The sequence below is a fragment of the Perognathus longimembris genome, chromosome 6, assembly GCF_023159225.1.
Source record: "Perognathus longimembris pacificus isolate PPM17 chromosome 6, ASM2315922v1, whole genome shotgun sequence".
In the NCBI taxonomy this organism is placed as follows: domain Eukaryota; kingdom Metazoa; phylum Chordata; class Mammalia; order Rodentia; family Heteromyidae; genus Perognathus; species Perognathus longimembris.
Genome location: NC_063166.1, coordinates 2,740,165 through 2,746,508, shown reverse-complemented (window position 1 = coordinate 2,746,508; position 6,344 = coordinate 2,740,165).

Genomic DNA, 6,344 nt, shown 5'->3' with positions numbered 1-6,344 from the left:
TTTAGAGGGGTGGAAGTTTAATTATGTCCATTTTACCAATTTATCAACTCTTGCATATTTCTGTCAAATAGTCCTCTTCACAGAATCTTAGCAGCCTTACATTTCCAATTTAAAAAAATACAAAAGGTAAAATTCCCCATAATCGGGGCTGGGGATTTAGCTCAGCGGAAGAGCACCCGCCCTGGCGAGCGCAAGGCCCCGAGTTCAATCCTCAGCTCTGGGGAAAAAAAACAACTATAAAAGACCAAATAAAAAAAACCAAGGCAACGTAAAATTCCCCATAATCTCACTTGTTAGTACCAGCAATATTGTTTTGATAATATACACGTCTACAATTTTATGTAGTATATGTGTATGCTCTCAGAAGTGGCATACTTTTAACTGGCTCTTCCTTCTAATAACGTCTCATTCATCCAACCCGTCATTTTGTGCATATTCTATGTTGTTTAGTCAGTTACTACGCAGAGTGAAAACCCACGGCGTACGCAGAGTGAAAACCCACGGCGTACCACGTGTATCGTGTGCCCTTTCTACGCATAATAAATACACCAGATACATACTTTGGTGAGTAGTATTCTGTTGTATAGATAGAGCATAATCGATCAAATCTCCCATTTGGGGATATTGGGATAGTCTTCCTTTTTAATATGAAGGAAGTATGTATTGACTGCTGGCGAGTCGGAATCCAAGTTAAAATTTCTCTATGCTAAGAACAGGAGCTGCCGGCAGTGCTGCTCTTTCAGGTGTGGCTGGGGAACCAACGCGGTGATTTAGGCAGACGTGGCTACGAAGCTCTGGCTCGATGGATGACCACGGAGCCGGGGAGGCCCCCGAGCCCAGCCCGCCTGCCTCGAGGCTGCTCAAGGCTCGACTTTGGTCCTTATGAACGGACACTGGGTTGTTGCTTGAGCTGCTGTTCCTTCTCGGCCTTGTAGGGTTACGCAGTGACACGGAAGGCTAGCCTATGGGGGATTCTGCAGCATCGTTCTGCCCTCCTTGGGTGCAATTACAGCTCGTTAGACGAGAGCTGGAGCAACCAGAAAGCCACCTTCCTGCCACTCGTAGGAGTTCTGCACAGTGACACCAGGTGGTATCACAGGATCTTTTTCTTTTTATGACAGTGTTTATGTTCAGCAAAAAGCAAAACACAGTCGAAGTGAATTGTAAAGTTTCACAGTCCTGGAGCCTGTACAGCTCCTGTCGTCCTTTCACGGACAACGACACTGAGATGGGGAGAGACGGAGTTGTTGAAAGTCACGTGGTAGAGCAGGAACTAGGAGCTGGATTTTCTCATTCTGTGTTCATCCCGGGGGAAAAAGCTGTTCCACGTTTGTGGCAGATTCAGACAAGATCCCATGACAGGCCAGAGAACATGAGTTGCTTCGGGGTGCTTCTCTACGGTCTCCACTTGAAACGCCTGCCATAACAAAATATGCAAGGTCTCCAAACAGGAGATTTTTATTCTCTACTTTGTTGGTCTGGGAGAGGCAACAGGTGCAGCAGAAGTCAGTGGCTATCCTTAGTTCAGGGAGCTTGCTTTCCACCAGCAGGATGAAACATGTCTTCAGGTTTAGGATTGAAACATCTCACTGCACTGTTCTGCAAAGCCAGCCACAACAGACGCTGTGTCTTTTTAACAGACCTACCTGTAAAACCACATTTATCTCGTAGTCTCAGGTCCTCTTGTGTCAATGTCCTTTACAGGGACCTATACTAATGGATCATCGCCAGAGACTTCGGGCTTTTTAAGCTTGAATCTTAGCAAAAGTTCTTTGTTTGGGGGTATGGGAGTACGCACCTGCAGTCTTGACTCTTGAAAGGCTGAAGACAGCACAGTTGAGTTCAAGGCCAGCCTAGGCACATAGTGAGACTGTACACTTTTACTTCTACACCCACCAAAATTTGGGGGGCTGGGAATATGGCCTAGTGGCAAGAGTGCTTGCCTTGTATACATGAAGCCCTGGGTTCGATTCCTCAGCACCACATGGAGCTCTCCTCCATGGGAGTGCTTACTACCATTTTCTGCCCTAACAACTTGTCTGTTTCCTCAGTAGACTCAGCTCTATGAAGGCAGGTGGCCTCCTTACTGGTCTTTGTAGCTCATAGTAATAATAATAACATGACTACTTACCAGTTACTGAACATCTATCTTTGATTTTTTTTACCTGATCAGTTATTTTTTTTCTTTCAATATTAACAAGTAGGAAGGTTACATTTTTGTCACTAAAATGAGTAGTGCCTGAACAGAACTTACTGGATCTTTTTCAGTAGAGGATCTTTAGAGGAAGGAGAGAGGCTGGGAATGTGGCCTAGTGGTAAAGGCTTGCCTGGCATACATGAAGCCCTAGGTTCGATTCCTCAGCACCACATACACAGAAAAAGCCTGAAGTGGTGCTGTGGCTCAAGTGGCAGAGTGCTAGCCTTGAGCAAAAAGAAACCAGGGACAGTGCTCAGGCCCTGAGTCCAAGGCCCAGAACTGGCAAGCAAGAAACCAAGCAAGCAAACAAATAAATAAAATAAAGGAAGGAGGACATTTAGATAATTCAGATATTTAACTTTTCTGAAAATAAGAAAGCTTAGAGCCAGAGAGCAGTGGCACACACTTGTAATCCTAGTATCTCAGGAGGCTGAGACCTGATGATCGCAGTTCAAACCCAGACTGGGCAGGAAAATCTGTGAGACTCATCTCCAATTAAATCACAGAAAAAGCCAGACGTGGAGATGTGGCTTAAGTAGTAAATGGTAGAGTCTCGCCTTGAGCAAAAGGAGCTCAAGGACAGCTCCCAGGCCCACAGTTCAAGCCTTAGGACTAACAAACACCAAGAAAGCAAGCTCAGAGAATATAAAGATTGTTTTATACTATACCCAGTAGGCTTCTATGAAAATTTACATCAAATGTATGAAATGTTTTACAAAGTAATCGCGATTCTCGGCAGGTTTCTCTGTCACTCAGAAGCTTCGAGCGGAGGTGAAGCATTCCCCAGGCCTGAAACACATCACACACGGATTGATGAACTCAGAAGAGCCAAGTCCAAAACTCCGCTTTCTCGGGATTAGATTTGGGCCACATACTCCATTCCTCTCTCAAACTGGGGCTGGGAATAGGAATTGAGGGCACCAAGGACTCAGAGGTAAGCCTGTATGAGAAAAGCAAGGTGGAAGGGAGAAAACGGTCATTGCAGTCACCTGACTTAAATCTACACTCAAAACGGGGCCCATGGGGGGCTGGGCCTGGCCTTCCAAGGCCGGGCTAGGGGCACCGCATCGTCTTTAAATCATGAAAGCATGTGTCTTGTCAGCTACATTGTTTTGCTAGATGAATCTCTTGTTAATTCTCAAGTACCTGAGCTTTTATGCTGCATAAAAGTGTGTCACATAAACTTCCGGTTCTCTAGGCCAAATTCACATCAAGTAAAGTTAGCAAAACTGAGCTAGGTTGACCAAGTCTGTGGGTTTGAGCCACTGCTGCAAGTAGGGAGTCCGTTTTAAAAGGGAGACTCCAAAGCATGGAACGTTCACTGCTGCGGGTTCAAAGACTGGGTTGCTTTAAAAGTTGGCCGGAGAAATTGGAAAAGTGTGAATTGGGCTACTGAACACAGCTATGATGGCATTGAACCTCATCTATATGATTTCTACAGGGCGGAGCAGGAGATCGGCCTCAGTGCCGCAAGCCTCAGTGCACACACAGGGCAGTACCAGTCTCAATGTGGTCCTCTGACACCCTAAGTGCAAAAGAAACACTACACTTCAAGCTATTGTAAAACACAGCTTTTATGCCATTTTGTTATACAATAATTAGGAAGGAAGGAAAGAAGGTGGAAGAGATCTAACTTTTTGGAGCTGGGGATTGGATCTAAACCCTCAAATATGCTAGGCTAAGTACATCTATAAGCTAAGAAACCATTTTTTATGAGATATTTAGAGTCACTGAGATAGAGGATTATGATATACTCTCAAAGTATCGGTATCTAATTATAAATGTACAAACAATGACTTCAGCTACTCAGATGTTTGAGGGGCTAAAGGGGTTAATACTCCTTTAAAAGCCACGGCATTAAAACAAGTGTATCAGTAAGGAATATATGTGATTACTTTTCAAATGACTAAGAACTTTATAAATCTACAATTGGCTTTTACTAGAAATTCTAGCTATCTATTCCCCCCATTCTCTTTTAATTAAGAATCTCCTGTTTCGGTGTAAATGCCTCTGATAAAGCCACATGGGAATTCTAATGATTGGTGTGAGGCCCTTCTCGAGGTAGGGAAGGGAACAGCAAGGCAGGGAACAGCAAAGCATGGCGAGTTGTGGACACACCTGTGCCTGTTGCTCTCCTGCTTACGTCTTCCTGACCTGTAACTTTTTTTTTTGGGGGGGGGGGCAGTCCTGGGCCGTGAACTCAGGGCCTAAGCACTGTCCCTGGCTTCCTTTTGCTCAAGGTTAGCACTCGGCCACTTGAGCCACAGCGCCACTTCTGGCCATTTTCTGTATATGTGGTGCTGGGGAATCGAACCCAGGGCCTCATGTATACGAGGCAAGCACTCTTGCCACTAGGCCATAGTCCCAGCCCCACCTGTAATGTTTTTTGAGATGCCTCTTATGAATCACACCAGCTGGTCTGGAACTTGACTTCCTCTCACCTTAGCCTCCCAAAGTAGCTGGGACCATAGGCTCGCACCCTGCACCCAACTCCAATGAGCTGATATCAATGCTCTTAAGAAATAGCCTAGAGTTCTATATCAGAAGCTTGAAACAATAGGGGTTCAGAACTCTGAGACAAAAATAGTCTAACTCGCTCTTAAATGGTACCTAAATTCTTGGAAGTCTTTTATCAGTGCATGACAATTCCAAATGCAGCCTCCAGGTGGCACCAGTTCCCAAGGCTTCTGTCCACTACTTGTATTGGGTCTCGTGTTTTGCTTGATTGCTTGGTAAAGGAAAAAGTGGAGCTATTTTCTGTCTCTATAAATGTGCTTATACAAATAACTATTAAATGGGTTCTGTACATGGATTTCTGTGGTATGGACTGTTTAAAGAAACAGCTACCTTCTTTGACAAGGCATTTGGCAAGGGCTACCATGACGCAACCTACCCTAAAAAAACGGTTTTATATTGTCAGAGGGCCAGGATACTTCACATCTATCCAGAAATAGTAAAGTACAAAAGCATAAAAAGCTTTGGTATACTAAAACTCTCAAAATATAACACCAGCATCCCTACTTGTGAACAGAACAAACTTCTCTCTAAAAAGCTCTGGAACTGATTTCTCTACGGAGTTCATTCTGAATGATTATTCCTAATTTCACAGACAACAAAGTTATCAAATTTCCTTTGAAAAAAATATTTTTTTTTGCCAATCCTGGGCCTTGAACTCAGGGCCCGAGCACTGTCCCTGGCTTCCTTTTGCTCAAGACTAGCACTCTGCCACTTGAGCCACAGCACCACTTCTGGCCATTTTCTATATGTGGTGCTGAGGAATTGAACCTAGGGCTTCATGTATACGAAGCAAGCACTCTTACCACTAGGCCATATTCCCAGCCCCTCCTTTGAAAAATTTGCAGTATTGGGATTTGAATTCATGCCTGGTAGGCAGGCAGTCTTAACACTCATCATATCCCTAGCAATTTCAAGGAAACTGACAGCTTATCTTCTTTTGATATCTAAAACAAGTTACAATTCTATTGTAACAAGTGCTATCATGCCTATATTGTAAAGTGTGACCTGTGAACCAGATGAATTCATAGCCTCCCATACTAGATTCGCTTTTAGATTTATCTCTGGCACGAGGATAACTAAAACCCACAAGGGGAGAGTTTGCAGTGTCAGCGAGGACCTGTATCTTTCCTGTGGGACCCACGAGTAGGTGTCCTGTTAGGACCTGGGAAGCAAGAAAGTCCACCGGTTAAAGGTGACAAATGAGTGTCATTAGTCAGTCTGCAACTGCCTTGCCCCCAGCTACCCCAGAGCTAGGAGCAGTTGCAGCCTCCTTCTTTCTTCCTTTCCGCAGGCCTCCTGTTCTCCATAGGCCTCTCCATCCTCTCCACAGGCCCCGGGCTCCCCTCGGGCCTGAGAGGAATCCAGGCACTGCTCAGCTCCACCCAGCACCTCCAGGCACCTGGCTCTCTCCTCCTCCTCTTTTCCGGAAGTCCCGCCCTCTTGTATCCCTGGGGCGGGACTCCCCCCCCCCCCCCCACCTTGGTTCCCACCTGGCCTGGGGAACTCAGCACCTGCTGGGAACCTGACTTCCTCAGGAAGCATCTTCAGTGGGTAGTCACTTGAAAGACACCTCACCCGCTCACTCCTCCTCCTCCTCCGACCCTCCCCACTGCCCTGGAGTAGTTCGACT